The sequence below is a fragment of the Physeter macrocephalus genome, chromosome 15 (assembly GCF_002837175.3).
Source record: "Physeter macrocephalus isolate SW-GA chromosome 15, ASM283717v5, whole genome shotgun sequence".
NCBI lineage: Eukaryota > Metazoa > Chordata > Mammalia > Artiodactyla > Physeteridae > Physeter > Physeter macrocephalus.
In genome coordinates this window covers 34,510,482-34,531,631 of record NC_041228.1, presented here as the reverse complement: position 1 = coordinate 34,531,631, position 21,150 = coordinate 34,510,482, and the positions used below count along the sequence as shown (strand labels likewise).

At 41.4% G+C, this 21,150-nt stretch overlaps 1 protein-coding gene across 3 annotated transcripts in view; it reads right to left on the bottom strand.

The window, feature by feature from the left end:
- The window catches only part of NCALD (neurocalcin delta), a 458,484-nt gene that overhangs the window by 396,436 nt on the left and 40,898 nt on the right, over positions 1-21,150 (bottom strand). The window contains exon 1 of one of the 3 annotated variants that reach the window (XM_028500448.1): positions 13,282-13,381. The exons of the other annotated variants lie outside the window; for them this stretch is intronic. The gene's annotated coding sequence lies outside the window, so the exon portion shown is untranslated. Of the gene's footprint in view, positions 1-13,281; positions 13,382-21,150 lie in introns of those variants that run through there. 3 annotated transcript variants of the gene reach the window in all.

The window sequence follows — 21,150 nt, the reverse complement described above, 5'->3', positions numbered from 1 at the left end:
GGCTCATGAGCCATGGCCGGTGAGCCTGCGCGTCCGGAGCCTGTGCTCCGCAACGGGAGAGGCCACAACAGTGAGAGGCCCGCGTACCGCGCAAAAAAAAAAAAAAAAAAAAAAAAAAAAGCATATATAGATATATGTAGAAAGATGTTTACCACAACCTAATTTATAATATAAAACATAGTAAAGTAACCTAAAGCTCCAATAATAAGGAATTTTAGAATATTATCCAGTTATTTTTTAAAGCCACCCTTTTATAAGATTATTCAATAACACAGGAGAAAGTTCACTATATAGCTAATCTTCAAACTAACACTTTGTCCCCTTTTTGCAGATGAGGAAATATAAATATATAAATACACATATATATTCAATAAAAAGAACATCTGAAAGAAAATATGCCAAAATCCCCACACAGTAGTATTACAGTAATTTTTTTTTAATTTTTCATTTTCTTTTTTTAACAACAGCATGGATTACCTAATTTTAAAACAAACTAAACATTTATTTTGAAAAAAACTATTGCCCTCAGATTGTCAGGTAGCATACAAAACAGTCCAAAGGCACACAGATGGGTTTACCACAAAGCTTCTTTAGCTTTAAGCTTCAGGACCATTTCTGAGGGCACATGGGCCTTCCCAATACTCTAGGTGGGTCCTAACAGTGTGCCTACATGGTCATTTGTTTCTTTGTTTAATTTTGCACAAATAAGCTATTTTAAGAGCAATTGGTTAAAACAGTTGTCTCGACCACAATCTCTCCTCCATCATACTTTGTCTCAGTTTAGGTGGTGTCAGAATTGCCCTGGGCATTTTTGGGTCTGGATAAAAGGAAGTTGAGTTGGGATATATTTAGTTTGGGGCTTCACAGGACATATTAATAAGGTTTATGATCATTTCCAGGTACAGTTAAGTTTTTGCTGGCTGTCCCAGGGTAGATACGGTTTTCAGGAATACTCCCACCACCCACGGCGCTGACTCACCCATTGTCATTTGATGAAGGTGCAAGGCCAGAAGATGTGAACATGTCTTAGGACCTTAGGCACTTCAGGGTGCCCAGTACTGGAAGTATGTAAGCTGAAGGAGAAACAAATTTTGAAACATACAGAGCCAGAGGCTAGTCTATAGAAAAAAATCTTCCAATCACCAGGGGTGTAACAGAAGTTTCAGCTCTCATTGACATCTACAGTCATTTTTCAGGACTCCATGGGACTGCAGAGGTACTAAGGCAGAGCATAAGCCAGCAGACAGATCTGGTGAAGGAAATGGCACCAGAAGCAAAGCCTAGCGTCCACAGGTTGCTTCTCCAGGGTTGATTCACGCATCTGGACAAATTCCTGTTCTAATGTGTGAAGTTCTCCCTGTCTTTAACTTTTACCTCAGAAGTTCCTGACCTTGGTAATAACAACTCATTCTGAACCCCTAAGAGTCTGACCTGACTTCCTGTTTGTCACATTTACTTCCTTTGCTATCTTAATCCTTGTGCCCCAAAGCCAGACTGGTTACCTGTATCCTTCTCCTCATTGGTCTCTGGGTTTCAGGAATTAGGGCTTCGTGGTCTTCAACCCTGACTGAACTTTGTATCAGCAGCTTTCATGTCAGTTCCACAGGAAATCCTCAACCTCTTGCTGTGGGAATACTGACTTACACACAATATTTATGATTTATGGGCATACAGATTTATGGGCATTTATTTATGATTTATGGGCATACAGATTTATACACACCTCTTTCTACAAATGACTTGAAAAAGCTATAAAATATATGCATAAACTAGAATTTTTCTTGATCAATTATGGGCGTTTCAGTTGTGGTTACATTCAGCTATGAATCTTTGATTACTGCTACTCCACATTCCTTATGTATAGCTTTCTTCCACTGCTCATAAGATGGCTGCTGTATCTCTCAACATCATAGCTGCACTCCAGGCAAAAGGAAAGAGGAAAGTGAAGACACAGCACCACAGGCTTCTACTTAACCTCTCTTTGCTCAGAACTGAGTCCCATGGCTACCTTTAAGGGTACGGAATTGAGTTTTTAACAGGGTCCACTGCTGCCCTGTACAAAATCAGGGTTCTGTAAGAAAGAAGGGTGACATATGTGTCACCCTTGCTGTTAGTTGGCAAGTAGCCAACTGACAGCAAGTGCCACACCAAGGAAAGTACAAACCATGTAGATGTTACCAATGTCTGTATGGTTCAAAAAATTTGTCCTTATGTGTCTGTGAATGTTTATATAATACCATATGCTTCTATGATCATGTCAATCTGCTAAAAATTAAAACTCAATAACCTAGATAAGTACTTACAGAACGTCTTAGAGTTCCCCTTTTCTCCTTCGTATTTCTCCCTTCTGAAAATTTCCGCTCCTTATTTAAATCAATAATAGAATCTTAATGATAAACTTGAGAAGTCTGACAATGTGTATCAAGACTCACATAATATTCCTACATTTTGACTCATAATTAGGGTTGCCAGATTTAGCAAATAAAAATGCTGGATACCCAGTTAAATTTGAAATTTAAATAAAAATGAATACTTGTTTAGTATAAGTATGTACCAAATATTACATGGGACATACTCGTACTAAAAAACTACTCATAGTCTATTTGAAATTTAAATTTAACTGGCATCCTGTGTTTTATGTGGCAACCCTACCCATATTACTGCTCCTGGGACTTTATCCTACGGAAAGAACGCAAAAGTAAGGAAAAGAGCCCTGCAGTGACATGATAGTGAAAAAGAAGAGAACAGTAAATAAACTCTGGTCATTCTAATCTATGGAATAGTACACAGGAAACAAACCCATTACATTATTTTTAAAATTATAGAAGCATACGCAAGTTTTGTGTATGCATTAAAACACTAAAAATACATACAAATAGCAGAAAGACCAAAAAGAAATAAGAAAAAAAGTTGTGTTTATTAGGAAAGATTTGAGATTTTCTCTCCTGCTCAACTTTTGAAATATCATGATAATCTTTGTAAAATATCCTGCGAAGAGAACGCTGCTGAGTTATGGTTAGTAACCAAGCTGAGCTGATCACAGACGTGTGCAGAGGAGGGAAATCAGTGTCATCCCCAGGAAGGTGCTGAACCACCTGGCTTCTAGGTCATGGCTTTGCTGGTTCTAACAGAATGTCTCCCTGAAAATGAGACCTTGGGGGTGGGAGCAGAGAAACGGAATAAGATTTTAGCAGCAGTGTAGCACCTGCCACATTTCAAGGGTATTAAATTCAACAATCTGAGTGAGAAAGGTCAACTCTATTATCACAGTTGATATGTAGAAATAGAAGCTCAAAATTTGCCAGGGAGGATACATCCTCTCACAGCAAGAAGAATCGAGGGAACTAACACAAATAATACCTGTATTCATCTAAGAGGTTCTGGATTGATTGAGTTCTCTCTGACTGTTTCTCTAAGCATGGACCTCTAATGCTGCTGATCAGGAACTGTAATTCCATACAATGAATGGCTTGCCTTCCTTTTTCAAGGATGCACGCTTTAAGCTGTTTTTCTAATGGCGATGGTGGATTTGTACAATAACCTACACTTTTCACCCTGCTGTGCCTGTGGCCCAATTATGCCTCAAATCTGCACAGCAAACCTGCTGGCCAGGAATGGAGTGAAGCAATGTTAAACCAGCTCCCCCAAACACCCACTTCCCTTAGAGGACCCCTCCGAAACCGAGTCTCTTAAGCAACACCTACTCACAGCATTCCCAAACCTATGTCAAGCTCCCTTCTCTATCTCTCTCCTGAGGGGAACTTGGGATGCCTTAGCATTCTCTGAGTGAAAGATTTATTCCGACAGAACCTGTATGAAGTTGAGCAGATCATTTCACAACTGCCTGGAGAAGTGCTGACTACGATGGTGGCCCCATCCTATGGTTCCTCCATGGGGCACAAGGTACTTGATACTTGGGGTTACTGACACTGGATTGTATCCATGGATGTGGACGTGGAAAGGAATTTTAAGGCTGGACCAAGAAAGGAGAAAAGACAAAAAGGTGAGAAGAAATCCAGACACTGGTGGTACCAAGGGGCTCTAAGATCCTTTGGAAAGTAAAAAATAGAACTAGTAAAAAGTCTGTAAAAGTTAGATAAATTAAAAGAAAGCTATGGTGTGAGTGTGAGAGGGAGAAAGAGAGGGGGGGGAGGGGGGGGAGAGAGAGAGAAGTAATATCCTTAAGACTCTGTCAACAAAATTTCAATTATATTTTAGGAAGGTTTTAGAATCTCCAACCCGTCCTTTCTCCTTCTCAGGATACCTGATCCTGCCCACAAAACTCAGTGGACCTCAGCAGGCTTCATACCCCATTCATTTGGGCCACTACTGACTGGACCAGGGGTACTTAGCAAACTTGAAGGGGGCCTGCACCTTGGTGGACTAGTTATCACCTGAATTCACTGTCTCTGGAATTTGACTTCCTCCTCAGTCTTTGCTGGCTCCCCTCCTCTTCCTCACCTCTAGATGGCTGGAGTGCCCCAGGGATTAGTTCTGGGCCTCCTTCTCTGCGCTATCCCTAAATGGCCACTTCTCACCAGCTCCACTGCCTCCACCCTGATCCAGCCACCATCACCTCTACCTCTTACAGGGATGACTGTAATAGTCTCCTACCTGGTCTCCTTGCACCCACTCTTGCCCCTTTACATTTTATTTTCATATAGCCACCAGAGTGATCTTTTCAAAATATGAATCAGATCATATAACTCTCCAACTTAAGATCCTTCTGGTGGCTTTCCATTTCACTTAGAAAAAGTCCAAACTCCTAACTGTACTACAAGTCCTTCTGTAAACTGCCCCACTCTTCACCTTGCAGACCCCATCTCCCACCACTTGACCCCTCATTCATGACACTCCTGCCACTATGACTTCTAGCTGTTCCTTCAATCCACCACTTTCATTCCTGACTCAGGGCCTTCATACATGCTGATCCCTTTGCCTGGAATTATCTTTCCTAGATCTCTACATTGCTGGCTCTGCTCAACATTCAAGTCTAGTCAAATACTACTTGACCCCTGTCTTTAAAGTGGCATAACATCCTCCATCTCTATCACTCTCTATCCCATCATCTTATTTTATTTTTTGTTCATTCAACTATATCTGAAAGTATATTGTTCATTCATTTGTTTGCTTGTTTATCTGATTATTGTCAGAACCTTCTGCTAGAGGGCAGGACTTAAAACACGGACTGGAGCATAGTAAGTGCTCATCAATACTTGTTAAATGAATGCATATGAGTCTTTAGAATCTACAGACAGTCAGTGGTGAGTTCGACCTGGTAAGTCACAAACACTCAAGGTTGGGAGCCATAATGAACCTAGCAGAGGAAGCTGGCTGACAGAAGACAGAGGCAAAGGTGAAAAAAGCCAGACAACCCCTAAGGGCTAGAGGCCACGGTTTCAGTTACTAGTTATTTTCCTGCTGCAACTCGCATGTGGCCTGGCTGCTTCCAGGATCTATGTCTGGGAATTAATCTGTTGTATCCTTTCCTCCTTTACTTGCACTAGCTTCAGGAGACATCTGCTTCATGCACACCAACAGCACTGAATCCAGCTGAGAGCAGAGACTACAAAGCTACCAGCTGCCTGTTCTTTGTTCCTTTTCTAACCCTCACAAAGCTAAAGCCTCCTGGGAAGTGATCTGGACAAAGAGGATATTCTGCACAATCATACTATTTCTCCACTTTACAGGGAGAGAAACTGAGACCCCCACTTTACAGGGAGAGAAACTGAGACCCAGAAGTGTGTGTGTCTTCCTCATGACAGCCAGCTAGTCCCTGGCAAAGTTAGAATTTGAAGATAGGAAGGATTAACTCTTCCTCTCATGAAACATGATCTCTATACCCAGTACGTGGAACCCACTCTTTTGAAGACAATCACGGCATGATAGCCTTCACTTTCCAAAAAAGGGAGAACATAAGCAACTCTGCCACCCAGGAAACAATTTTCATTAAATAAGGCTTTATTTAAAGTTACAACTGTGCATTTCTCTAAAAGGTTATGGGCGTAACAGCAATTGGCCGTATTTACAGAAACAACTGCTGCTGTTTTAACAGTCCTTTTCTCACGCACCCCCTACAGCTAATCACTTGACACCTTAAAACGAGTAGTAACTGCAATGCATAAATAATTAATTGGATTACTTTCCCTTGGCACATGCAAACATACAAAGCAATCTGCCACCAATTAAGGCAATCCCATCATGCCACAAGGCGTTATATCAAAGTTAAAGAAGTGAGAAATTAAGACAGAGAGATAGTGGCAAACTTGCCCAAATATTATAAAGCACACCCAGCGAAGTGCCACAGCAGTGAGGCAAGACTACTGCGTCTTCTGCCTCCAGTTATCATGTCTTGTCAAATAATGGGAAGCACCTGATTGCAAACACACAGCCATTTCATTGCACTTCTCAAACCTTTTTAATAAAAATAGATCCCTGCTGCCACCCACCTTCTTTTAAAAAAATAATCCACCCAGGAAACAGTCACCTCTCTTACAGTGACTTCACGTGAAAAGTTCATGCGCTCCAGCAGCCAGCAGTGTTTGCTATTTTGACTTCTTACTTAAGAGTTCCATCATTCTGAACAATCCCAAGCAAATACCTTTATTTAAACTACCCCCAACTGACCTTTATAGCCTAATACTAGGTTCATCTTGGCAGTTTCCTATAAACATTCATTTCAAGACTGACCTGCAGAATTATCCAAAAACAATCCACCGTGTCATACCGCAGTCTTTCAGAGAGCACGAATGCAGGGGAAAGTGGGCCAGATGCTTCTCTGAGGATTGTAAGGGTTGGCTCCTGAGTACATCATTGTTCTCTTCCTGTCGGAGCTGGTCATGGAACTTCAGGGGACCTCAACCCAAATGGATTAACGTTTTCTTCTCAGAGGCTCGACAGGGCAGGGAATTTAGCAAGTGTTCCCACTAATCAAAGGGAACACCTTGGGAGTTTCATTTCACGTGGAAGGAAGGCCCTCAAATAAAAGCATGGGCTCCAGGGAGCCTCTGGGGGACACTAAAAGTCGGTGACCATTCCGCACAGAGGGCATGAAAGGCTTGGGGCTCCCACAAAAACTGCAATCACAAGGAGATATCAGGACTGGCGTGTGTCATTCCTAATCAATGGTTGTCAAATTACATTCTGCCCGTGGGGTACGAGGGACTCGAGCTGAGACTAGGTCTTCAGCTCACTCACTAGGCATTAAGGCAAAGCTTCTAAGAGCGTGCAAAGGTTTAAGGGTTTGAGATACGGGAAAAGTGCTGATGTTAGAGTAGGTCTGGAGTTTTTTTTCTTTTTTTTGTTTTGGTTTTTTTCCCCATAGTTATGATGCTTCCTCTGCATCATAACCACCTGTGGTATTTGTTAAATATTCAGATTCGTGGGCCCCTCTCCTTATGTTCTGAATCTAAATCAAGGGCAGGGGCCTGGTATCTGCATTTTATGCACACTCCCCAAGTTTGAGAACTGCTCCCTTAAGAAGAGAAGCAATAAAGGGGCTCCTTTATGACCCTTCTCTTGGTGGTTCATCACTTATTGTCAAAAAAAAAAAAAGATAGAACAAAATATTGTTTTAATAATGTTAGAAAATGTACTGTTTACAATGTCAATAAATCATACAAATGCAGTATGACCAGCCTAAGCCAGGTCTGCTTAGAATTCAAATGCATTAGCACATTATTTTTGAGGTTAAATCTCTCATGAGTCATTTGGTTTTCACTATCCCAACAAAGCCCCTTTCGTACAGAAAACTGCTCTTTAATATTATTAGCATCACGCTGATGAAAAAAGCACTATCCTGTGCCACAAACAGTCCCTGGGCTTAAAAACAGTTTAGCTCATTCATGCCTATTATTGATTTAATGTTGAGGAGCTTTCAGATAATGGGAAGGTAAAAGCTCATCAGTCTTCCACACAAGCACACTCTCTCTCCTCTCCGAATCTGCACTCCTTTTCTATTATTTCTCCCATTGCGTCAGTCAGCCAGCCAGCTAAAGTTCTGTGCCCATACTCTAAGCCAGACATCATGCTGATATTTGAAGATGATCCCCTTTTCATCATTAGAAGAAAAACAGCTAGAATACTGTTATGGACTGAATATTGTATCTCCCCCAAAAAAACATATGTTGAAGCCCTAACCCCCAATGTGATGTTATTAGAAGGTAGGGCCTTTGATTAGACCAGGTCATAAGGGTGGAGCCCCTATAATGGGATTAATGCCCTACAAGAAAAAGAAGGGAAAGAATTCTCTCTCCTCGTGGATGCACCGGGCAGCACAGAGAGAAGGCCATTTGAGGACACAGCACGATGGCAGCCATCTGCAAGCCAGAAGTGGCCCTTACCATACACTGAATCTGCCAGCACTTTGATCTTGGACTTCTCAGCCCCCAGAACTATGAGAAATAAATGTGTGCTGTTTAAGTCACCCAGTCTAAGGCATTTTGTTATAGTAACCTAGCTAACTAATACAGAAATAGTTTGGTAAACATAAAAATTTTTTAACGTTAAACGCTCATCTGCAAGCCCTTTTCAAGGCACTGGAGAAACACTCAGCGGGGCATGGCTAGGGCTTTCTCTGACACCAAGCCTCGCGGAACCCACCAGCTGCTAGACCAATCCTGGAGGCAACAATTTAGTCTATGGTGGGAATGTGACCTAGTAGTGGCCAGTAGTCGCTGAACATGTGTTGCATCCTAAATGTACCTTCACAACCCAATGCTCCCACGCACTCTGTAAGGATACTCACTAATGCTACCACAGCCAAGTTAGCTGCTCGTTTTCTACCTCTAAGGGTACACAAAGGAATAAAAAGGCATCACAGTACAGATGCCCACTTCACAATCCCTAGCTGTAAAAGCATCAATTCCTGCAACATAAGCAGTTCAGAATGTTCTAATTAGTCCATCATTAATTGGGTCCAAAAGCATTCTTATCACCACTTACATGGTGTCATCACAAAATACTGCCAAGGAATCATCAAATGCATTGAAAAGAAAACGTGAAGAGGATGATGATGATATGATGATGATGCCTCCGATAATTTGTAATTATCTGTCCTGAGACACCTTCCCTTGGTGCTTATTATTTTCAAATAATAGCCGTTTAGATGGGCAGTTATTTGAGAGGTAAAGCTCTCTTTGGAGATATGATTGACACATGAGCTCTCTGTCCCTACCAGAAATTGATACAAATTAAAAGGCCTCTTCAAATTGCAGCTTCTCCCCAAATCCCTCTCCAACTAAAATAGATATGGAGCACCCACATCCCTCCCAAATCCCATTCCAAAGGGTCTAAATATGCAACCTCCATAAATGCTCCACAAAGAAAACTTATCCCTATGTCTTGTTGAATACTTGAAATTACTATTTCTTCAGTCACTGCAGGAATCATTGTCTTTATGTTGGAGGCATCAGGAAAGAAATCACCAACTTAAAAAAAAAAACAAACGAGAGAAAGGAGTCTTCGAGATAACATACGGTTGAATACAAGGCTACTCAGTTCAGAAGACTTCCTGGCAATAAGAAAGTGAGCACTCCCTCCCAGCAGGGTGTATTTGTAATGAAGGGGCAAATTCATGTGAGCATTTGGCCTGCCTCTCAAGCCCTGGCTGCAGCCATTCCTACTACGGCTCTGATTCAAATCATTCTCTAGACCATGAGAGAAGAACACAATAGAGAGCTAGATTAAAAACCAAGAATTGCTACTGAGATGTGAACATCTCCTCCCCCTACTTCCAAAAGGGCAAAAGAAAAGTCAATGTGTTTCACTGCTTGTGCTTATTAACACTGACTATTTTTTTCTTTTGGTGCATAAGGAACAAAAAAATAACTGCAGGAGGCAATACTTATAAAAGAGAAATACCACCTGAGTGTCTCCCCACCAATGAGTTCATGAAGTGTGACTCAACCGCGAAATGGTAGCCAGCCCCACAACTTTAACACTGAAGTTGTCTAATTAAATCTACACATCCAAGCCAAGAAGATACTTTCCTTTAATTGAAATAACCCATGAAGAGCAGACTGGTATTTCAAATTGACTCAGCATGATTTGGGCTTATCTTTGGCAATGAACACACCGTTCTGGAACCCTTTATAAGCCTGCCCATAACCAGTCACAGTGCGACGGCTGCAGTCATGAGTATAAAAGGAAGGTGCAGTGCCTCTGGATGGGGACAGCGATCCTTTCCTATGCAGCAGCTTAGAGTCCAGCTGGATGACCCAACATAAGGCTAAAAGACTCCTCTATTCTTCTTACCTTTGTTTGACTCATATTTTTAATTAAGCTAACATCCGTGTAATGTTTTAAAAAGTGAGATCGCACTATAAGGCTAAGAGGAAAAGAGAACAGCTCATTTTTACCCACCCCTACCCACTTCCCAGTGCCATTCCCCACAAGTAACCACTCTCAACACTTTTTAACTATTTCCTATGATCGTAAACTCCTTATTTTTATGTTAACTGCTTCACTGCTATTTCTTGTTTCCTTTTTCTATTTAGACATTATCTACTACTTCCCACTGTCAGTGATTAGAATTTAGCAGTTACATAGTTTCCCCCCATTCCTCCACCCCACCATCATCTTTATATAGGACTATCACTCTTCTGATTAAAGCAATGTGGTATTTACATTGTTATGACTATGAATCCAGACTGCCTTGGTTCAAATCCTGCTTCCAACAGGCACAAGCTATGTAACCTTGTGTATCATTTTCCATGTTTATAAAATGAAAACAGTATTCACACCTACTTCATGGGGTTGCTGTGAGGGTTAAATAAGTCATTGTGTACAAACACTTAAAACAATGCCTAGTACAAAATGAGTGCTCTCTAAATGCACAATCAGAATAGATTTCCTTTCTTGTCCATGCCCTTTCGTTTTTGCCTCATTTTTCATTTACTTAATTTTCTATATAACTTTCACTAATGTATCTTGAAAACTTCCACAAAACTAAAATTCCTCTCATTGGAGATATCACATTATGTAGTATTTGTTTGCTTTCCTTAAAGACATCCTTCTTGGAATGCTCCATCATCCTCTTACAATCTGCCCAAACTCTGTGGGCCTGATGCACAGGCATTCTTTTCTCCTTTTACACAATCCCATGTCCCAAGTCTTTCTCCCTCTTGATTTATATTCCTTTTTGAGGGAGCACATCCCCCAGCATATTCCTAACACAAGGTATATAGGAGGTAAATTCCTTCAGTCATGTAACTTTGAAAATGTCTTTAATCTAACTTTACATGTGCCTGAAGTTCTACAGAATATGGAATTCAAAGTGTAAATAATTTTCCCTCAAAATGTTGAGGGCAATGCTCCATCACCTTCTAACTTCCAGTGTTTCTGTTAAAAAGTCTAGTGCCCCTCATAACTGATTGCTTTTTGTCTCTGAAAGCTCATAAGATTTTCCGTTATTGCTGGTTTAAAATTTCACTGTGATGTGCATCTCTGGTACTGGGCACCCAGTGGGACCTTTATTCTGGAAACTCATACCCTTTGGGGAAATTTTCTTGTATTTTTTCTCTTCTGATTTCCTTCCTTCCATGTTCTTTTTAGTATCCCTAGTAGTTGGATGTTGACCCCCTGGATTTTCCTCCATTGCTATTTTTTCCCCCATCTCTCCGTCTTTCTGTTCCACTTTCTAAGCATTCCTCAACTGTACTTTCCAACCCTTCATTTTTATTTCCACTCTCATATTTTAAATTTCCAATAACTTCTTTTGTTTTCTCAATATACCTTTCTTGTTAATAGCATACTGTTCTAGTTTACGAAGTGCAATAGCATCTCTTATCTCTCTAGAAGTACTATAATCCAGTTACTTTTGTTTTCTTCTGTTTCTTGCATTCTTTATTTTTCTACTAAATTCCTTTTTCTTTTTTCCTCTTCATTTTTCTCTCCATTTTTCATTATGAGACTGTCCTCAACTATCTGGTCAGTTGTGGCTCTCCATTCACATTTAAGAAAGTCTCAAAAAATGAATGAAAATTCTTGGAGAGTGGGTAGAACTCACAGTGGGTGACTGGCAGGGACCTAGAATGTTGGCAGATTTATAAATGTCAGTATCTTTCTCTTTGCTTGTCAACTTCCTAACAGAAATATTCTCCCATCTCCTGAAATGCCTGTGCATATACATGTCTGTGTTGGGTGGAGAGGCAGGGAGTCTCACCCTAGATTTGCACTTAATTCAGAATTTGTCAGGCTCAGCACTATTGACATTTTGGGCCAGATAGTCCTTTGCTGTGGTGGCTGCCCTGAGTACTGCGGAACATTTAGCAGAATCTACCCATTAGATGTCAGTAGCAAACTCCTGCCAAGCTGTGACAACAAGAGGTATTGCCAAGTATCCGCTGACTTGCCCCACAGTCTGGGAGCTCCTCAGTTTATACTCTCTAGGCAGTAAACTCCTATCTGTGCAGAGCGGAGGAAGGGTACTTGCCTAGCATCATGACTGGAGGAAGGGGATGCTTTTTAAGCTAATCCCCCTATCAGCCCCACCTTCAGAGGTATCTAGGGCCACCAATATCTGAGCCTGTCTGGGGTTTTGTGGCACAAATCAGCCTGCTTATTGTTGGCTACAGGCTTTAACCAAGCAGAAAAAAACTAAAACCCAAATCAGTTATCATTCATCTATCTGCCTTCCGTACCTCAAAAATTTGCTTGCCTCTTTTGTGTGCAGTCATCTCCTTCCTTATTCTCTTTGTCCTCATAGGGTAATGCTGCTTAATCCTTATTCTGACATTTATTTATGTTAAGGATGAGGGAGAGTCCACAGTAAACACTGCATTTGGGCACCATGTTTAATCTGAAACCTCCCAATTCTTTGATTCTCAAATTCTGATAAGTGAAAAAAAGCTAACAATTCTCAGAGGCAAGGAAAACATCACCTAAGCATCTCTCGTCTTAGTGTACAAGAACCTACACATCTTTGGTGTACATTTTATTAAAACACCAGAGTTTAGGATTAGAAAAATATACGAAATCACAAATATTTTACTAAGACCAAACCAGGACCAAATCTCACCACAACCCAGGTCTGGTGAAGCCTGGGTTATTCCGAGTTTGAACAAACCTCTAGAACAGAACACTGTTACTACCAATAAATTTAATGTAAACAGTTCTCTTCCATATTAATGCTTTCTACCTGGAGCATGTATCTCAGAAAGACACAGCTGGACCATCATCAGCCCTCAAAAGTCAAATGGCTCTACGAACTACTAAATCCATATACTTCTTTCCACACCTACAATCATCATCATTCTGGATCAAGCCACCATTATCTCTTACCTAGGCTCTGGCGTGGTCTGTCTGCCACCATTCAGTCCAGTCTGGTCCATTCTCCAGCACAGTAATCTTTACAAAGATCAAATAAGATCATCTTACCTACCCTCAACCTCCACCCCTACCTTAAAACTCAGTGGCTTTTGCCACTGCTCTTGGGAAGAAGACTGAAATCCTTAACACGCCTAACACTTCCCCACATGGCTGCTCCTTGCCCATCTCTCTAGCCTCTTTTCTTAATGTGCTTCCTCTTGCTTCTTGTGCTCCAGCCACACCAACTAGCCTTTTTCCCATGGTCCTTCCACCACTGGCCTTCATCTGTACTATTCCTTCTTTCCGGAATGCCTGGAATTCCTGGAATGCTATTTACCCACACATCCCCTCCAACTATGTATTTCCTACTCATCCATCAAATTTCAACTCATCTATGGAGTCAGGAGCCTTCCCTAACTCTACGACCAAGAGACTTTTTCTTATTGTATCTAAGACATATCATTCTTTGTCATCACAAATTCTTGTCTTTATGCAATTCTTTGATTCATATGTCTCTACTCCTCCACTGGACTGTAATGAGGAGAGAAGGGATTGTGCCTGCCTAACTCACTGCTCTATCCTCAAGCTTCGCAACTTGATATCTAGGAAAAACGCAAGCTTACTATTTGTTGCATAAATGAATAACTTCATTAATTCCCATGAGTTAAAGAACTGTCCCAGGTGCTCTAGAAAGAACTACTCTTTCATTTTTTAAGTGACTCTTTTCATTGTGATTGATCATTTTGGTTGGATAGCAGGAAATGCATTTTAATCATGAAGGGGATGATCAAATGAGTTGAGGGAGTTAAGTCAGAGATTGTTCGTTTCCAACATATCAATTCTCTCCTATCTATATCACTGAGTGACAAAGTGCCCAACTAAAAATACTTGCATTTCTCCAGTCTCCCTTACAGACAAGTGTGGTGAGTGATATTTAAAACACAAAACAGAAGGTGAAGCTTTTAGAAAAGATGATAAGATGTTGACTCAGCTGGGAAGCATGGCCATTTGCCTTTTACTTCTTTTCTCCATCCTTCTACCTAGAGGATGGATGTGATGGCTCCAGCTCCAGCAGACATCTTAGACTATAAGATTATCTTTTTTTTTTCCAGTTTTATTGAGATATAATCGACATATAACATTGTGTAAGTTTAAGGTATACAAAGTGATGATTTGATATACATATATATTGTAAAATCATTACCATAATAAGGTTAGTTAACACACCCATCACCTCATATAGTTACCATTTTTAGTGTGTACTGTGAGAACCTTTAAGTTCTACTCTCTTAGCAACTTCCACATATACAATACAGCATTGTTAACTATAGTCACCATGCTGTGCATTAGACCCTCAAAACTTGCATTCATCTTATAACTGCAAGTTTATACTCTCTGACCACATTTACCCACGCTGTGCCCCACCCCCACCCCTAGCAACCACCAATCTACTTTTTGTTTCTAAGAGTTCAGTTTTTAAAAAATAGAACTACCATATGACCCAGCAATCCCACTACTGGGCATATACCCTGAGGAAACCATAATTCAAAAAGAGTCATGTACCACAATGTTCACTGCAGCTCTATTTACAATAGCCAGGACATGGAAGCAACCTAGGTGTCCATCGACAGATGAATGGATAAAGAAGATGTGGCACATATATACAATGGAATATTACTCAGCCATAAAAAAGAAATGAAATTGAGTTATTTGTAGTGAGGTGGATGGACCTAGAGTCTGTCATACAGAGTGAAGTAAGGCAGAAAGAGAAAAACAAATACCGTATGCTAACACATATCTATGGAATCTAAAAAAAAAAAAGACTCTGATGAACCTAGGGGCAGGACAAGAATAAAGACACAGACATAGAGAATGGCCTTGAGGACACAGGGAGGGCGAAGGGTCAGCTGGGACGAAGTGAGAGAGTGGCATGGACATATATACACTACCAAACGTAAAATAGAGAGTAGCATGGACATATATACACTACCAAATGTAAAACAGGTAGCTAGTGGGAAACAGCCAAGTAGCACAGGGAGATCATCTAGGTGCTTTGTCACCACCTAGAGGGGTGGGATAGAGAGGGTGGGAGGGAGACGCAAGAGGGAGGGGATATGGGGATATATGTATACATATAGCTGATTCACTTTGTTATAAAGCAGAAACTAACACACCAATGTAAAGCAATTATACTCCAATAAAGATGTTAAAAAAAATAAGTTCAGTTTCCTTAGATTCTAAATATGTGAGATCAAACAGTATTTCCCTTTCTCTGCCTGATTTACTTCACTTAGCAAAATGCCCTCAAGGTTCATCCATGTCATCACAAATGGTAGGTAGGATTTCCTTCTTTCTTTACAGCTGAATAATTCCATTGTGTGTTTATATATATGTATCACATCTTCTTTATCCATTTATCTGTTGACACTTCGGTTGTTTCCATGTCTTGGCTATTGTAAATAATTCTGCATTGAACAAGGGAGTGCAGATACCTCTTCAAAATAGTGATTTTATCTCCTTCGGTTATATACCCAGAAATAGGACTGCTGGATCATAGGATAGCTCTATTTTTAATTTTTTGACGAACCTCCATACGGGTTTCCATGGTGGTTGTACAAATTTACATTCCACCAACAGTGTATAAGAGTTCCCTTTTCAAAAAAAGAGTTCCCTTTTCTCCATACCCTCGCCAATACTTATCTAGCTCTTGTCTTTTTGATGGTAGCCATTCTAACAGGTGTGAGGTGATATCTCGCTGTGGTTTTAATTTGCAGTTCCCTGACCTGCTGGCCATTTGTATATCTTCTTTGGAAAAATGTCTATTCAATTCCTTTGCCCATTTTCTAATCAGATTATTTAGTTTTTTGCTGTTGAGTTTTATGAGTTCCTTATATATTTTGAATATTAACACCTTATCAGATATATAATTTGTAAATATTTCCTCCCATAAAGGCCTATGAGAACAGAAGTGTGCACTAAAGATGGAACAGAAAACTGGAACAAACCTGAGTCCCATGGACTGAGATGCAGTCACACCTTCCCTGGATTGACTACCTCCAGATATTTCTTATAAAAAATAAATAATAAATCCTTATGCTTCTGAGCCACCAAAGTCAGCTCTGTTCCCAGCAGCCAAACACAATTCCTACCTGATGTGATAGTTAGTGAAAAGAAACAAATTCTGCCTGCAAGTACCTTACAAATTCCTGAGGGTAAGATAGATGGGCCCAGAGCCACAAGAAATCATCAGGGTTAATCAACTCCAACCAAAACCCTAAGGCAGCTGTTTCTAAGTGAGCCAGGGTATTTGATTATCCGTAAAGTTGCCAGTGATTGATAGACATTCCACCACCCCCTTCATGATGAAAAGTCGTTTCCTACTGCATTTCCAAAATAATCAATCACACCCAAAGAGAGTCACCTAAAATACAAAACTTGGATAATGCTCAGATTGGCTAATAATCACAACATTAGCCATATAATTATTACAGTTGACCCTTGAACAATATATGGTTTTTGAACTGCGCGGGCCCACTCATACACAATTTTTTTCAATAGTAAATAATACAGTACTACACGATCTATGGTTGGTTGAATCTGCAGATGCAGAACCTCGAAAACAGAAGAACCACCTATACGGAGGGCCGACTGTAAGTTATATGTCATTTTTGGAGGGTTGGCACCTCTAACTCCCAGCACTATTCAAGAGTCAACTGTACTTTTGAATTCTATGAAGAGCGCAAAGAAATTTGCAAATTCATTTACATGAATTCAGCTTGATTTAAAAAGGAAGTGAGAGATAACATTAATTGAACACTCAGTCTGTGCCAGGCACTGTGCTTTGTGTAAACCATCATATGCGAAACTCACAACAGCTCAGTATGATAGACACTGTACTCATTTTATAAATGAGGAAACTGCAGGTCAGAAAAGGTAAGTGGCTTACCCCAAGGCTTCTCCAAAACAAGTAGTAGGGCTAGGATTTAAATCCATCTGTCTCCATATTCTCTACTATTTCCACTATCCCATTCTACCTTGTGACTGTGGGTCATTTGTAGAGACATGGATGGACCTAGAGACTGTCAAACTGAGTGAAGTAAGGCAGAAAGAGAAAAAGAAATATCGTATATTAACGCATGTATGTGGAACCTAGAAAAATGGTGCAGATGAACCGGTTTGCAAGGGCAGAAATAGAGACACAGATGTAGAGAATAAATGTATGGGCACCAAGCGGGGAAGGGGGGGGATGAATTGGGAGATTGGGATTGACATATATACACTAATATGTATAAAACAGATAACTAATGAGAACCTGCTGTATATCACGGGCAACTCCACTTTACTGTACAGTACAAACTAACACAACATTGTAAAACAGCTATACCCCAATAAAAAATAAATAAAATTAAATAAAACTTAAAAATATTTGGTCTTCAACCCAGTTCTTGGCACAGAGATCCTAAAGTCTTTGGCATTTCCTAAATGATGAGAGCAAAGAGGTGTCTTTTGTTACGCTAATGAAGTGACTTTTTGAAAGCCCCCGCGGTCACCTAAGGATGGGGGCTGGTCACCAGAGGAACCAACCATGTGACTAGAGGGTTCCAACATTCAGTCCCACTGCAGACTTCAGGAGAGAGAAAAGGGGCTGGAGATTGAGTTCAATCGCCAGTGGCCAATGATTTATTCAATCACTCCTATGTGATGAAGCCTCCATAAAAACCCAAAAGGATAGGGTTCAGAGAGCTTCTGAGTTGGTGAACACATGGAGATGCAGGGAGAGTGGCACCCAGAAAGTACGGAAGTTCTGAGCCCCTTTCCCTTTCCCTGTGCAACTCTTTTATCTAGATGTTCCTGAGTAATACCCTTTTAGAATAAACTTGTAAGTAAAAAGTAATCTAGTGAGTAAAAGTTTCTCTGAGTTCAGTGAGCCTCTCGGTCAGCAGCACAAGTCACAACCTGAACTTACCATCTGGAAGGAGGGGGCTCTTTTAGGACTAAGCCCTTAACCTGTGGGATCAGTCACTACCCTCCAGATATATAGTGTCGGATTTGAATTAATTGCTTGGCGGTGTGGAAAAAAAAACACACATCAGAGTTGCTGTCAGAATTGGAGCCTCGAAGCCAGCAGTTACTATTACCTTGAGTGTGTGGTTGACTTCACCATGTCCTATTAATGAGCTAATGCTCTTCTTCACAGGATTTATCAGTTCTTGTGGGTTGAATTGTGTCCCCTTGACAAAAGATATGAAGTCCTAACCCCCAGTACCTGTGAATGTGACCTGATTTGGAAATAGGGTCTTTGCAGATGTAATCAAGTTAAGATCAAATGATCCTGAACAAGGGAGGGCCCTAATTCAATGACTGGTGTCCTCAGTCAGAAATCTGGGTCCAGAGACACACAGAGAAGAGAACACTGTATAAAGATGGAGACACAGATTGGAGTGATGTGTCCAAAAGCCAAGAAAGCAAAGGACTGCCAGCAACCACCAGAAGCTGGGAAAAGGCAAGAAAGAATTCTCCCCTAGACCTTCAGAGGGAGTATGGCCTTGCCGACACCTTGATTTCAGACTTCTGACCTCCAGAACTGTAAGGAAATAAAATTCTGTTGTTTTAAGCCACCCTGTTTATAGTGACTTTTTTTTTCGGGCAGCCTTAGGAAACTAACATAATAGTTAACCCTGTTAACTTTTAAGGCTGTTTCGGCCTTAGCAGTAACCCGTCTGCTTGAGTGTGAAGTTATGCCCATGACATGTGACGTGGGGCTGGTGCACTGGTCAGATGGAGCCAAGAATGTGTCCAACACTTACCCGCCCAGTCCCGGAAGGCGCTGAGAAGGATGCGAGAGATGGCGGGTAGCAGATGGAGCGAGGGAGGCAGAGCCAGGTGCGGTGGGCGGCTTGGGCTTAAGAACTGAGCTGGGGGGCTTCCCTGGTGGCGCAGTGGTTGAGAGTCCACCTGCCGATGCAGGGGACGGGGGTTCGTGCCCCGGTCCGGGAAGATCCCACATGCCACGGAGCGGCTGGGCCCGTGAGCCATGGCCGCTGAGCCTGCGCGTCCGGAGCCTGTGCTCCGCAGCGGGAGAGGCCACAGCAGTGAGAGGCCCGCGTACCAAAAAAAAAAAGAACTGAGCTGGGCCAGTGAGATGCGAACAAGTAACAAGTGTTCAGGATGGTGACGCAGGAGTCCTCATCTTTACTGCATCCAAAAACCTGGAGGACCTCCTTTTTTCCGCTCACCCAGAATGGGGCCATGTAAGGTAAACCAATTTAGTCCTGTGCTTAGATTTGAAACATCTGTTAGGTTTGAACCAGCTAAAACCCATTGAACAACAGCTGGCTCCAATTTTGTATTTTATACAATGCCAAAGTTACTGTTAGTGGGTTCATTAAGGGGATTAGCTAAAGCAAATGCTTAAAATCATTGGGGAGATAACTACTCAAAACCTACACCCTGAAATGTACGAAATTTTTAATAATACAAACCCAAGCCAAGAAAATATTCTTGTTTAAATGAAACTGATAGGAGATAATGGAACTGAAAGGAACGTATCTCAAACTTGCTTTTCATTATTAGGCTTGTTTCACGGTGGAAGCACCCCTTTCTAGATAGTTTCTAGGGAAAAAAATTAACATTTCTAAGATGATAATACTAACAATAGTTATGACATTCTCTTAAACCAGTTACCTTTCAATGAAACCAGTGAGATGAAGTAAATAAATCTTGCCAAAGCTTCCCTCTTATTAGGGCGACCAACCTGTCCTAGTTTGCCTGGGAATGTCCTGGTTTTAGCACCAAAGGTCCCACATCCCAGAAACCCTTCAGTCCTGGGCAAACTGGCACACTTTGTCACCTCCCTCCAGTGAACAACAGTAACGGTCATGTGAGCAAGCACCTCAGGGAAACTGATGCAAAGATCTAAACTGTGTATTCAAAGAAGAATCTTATGAGGTGAATAGGTCCAAGGGATGAGTCTGAAAGGAGGCTAACAAGCTGAAGATCAAAAGTCGCTTGTCAAGCACGCTCACACTGCACACACTGGCTTCTCACTGACCACTCCCTGTGCGTGAGCGCTCACTAATCCAGGGCTCAGCCACAGGCCCTCTTTCCCTATGCACACTCACCTCATCCAGCCCAGGACTTTAAATACACCTCTATGCTGATGACCCCCAAATCTCTTGCTAGCTTTCCCATCTCTCCAGGTCCATACAACCAATTGGTGACTTATCCTCACTTGGGGTGTAACTGGTGTTTAACTTAACATATGTTAGTTTGCTAGGGCTGCCATAACAGAGTGCCACAGACTGGGTGGCTTAAACCACAGATATTTACTTTCTCACAATCCTGGTGGCTAGATGTCCAAGATCAACGTGTAGGCAGGGTTTTTTTTTTAAGCCCTCTCTCCTTGGCTTGCAGATGGCCATCTTCTCCCTAAGTCTTCATGTCTTCCGTGTGTGTGTGTGTGTGTGTGTGTGTGTGTGTGTGTGTGTGTGTGTGTCCTAGTCTTTCTTTATGAGGACACCAGTATTGGATTAGGCCCCACCCTAATGACCTCATTTTAACTTAATTACTTATTTAAAGACTATCTCCAGACATAGTCACATTGTGCAGCACTGGGGGTTAGGACTTCCACATATGAATTTTGTGGGAACACAGTTCAACACATAACACAGAACTCTGATCCACCAACCCACCTCCACAATACCTCCTCAAGATACCCCTAGGCTTCTCCAGCTCAGAATAAAAGACATCACCATCCACCAAAGCACTATATATAAAAACCAGGGCTTCCCTGGTGGCGCAGTGGTTGCGTGTCCGCCTGCCGATGCAGGGGAACTGGGTTCG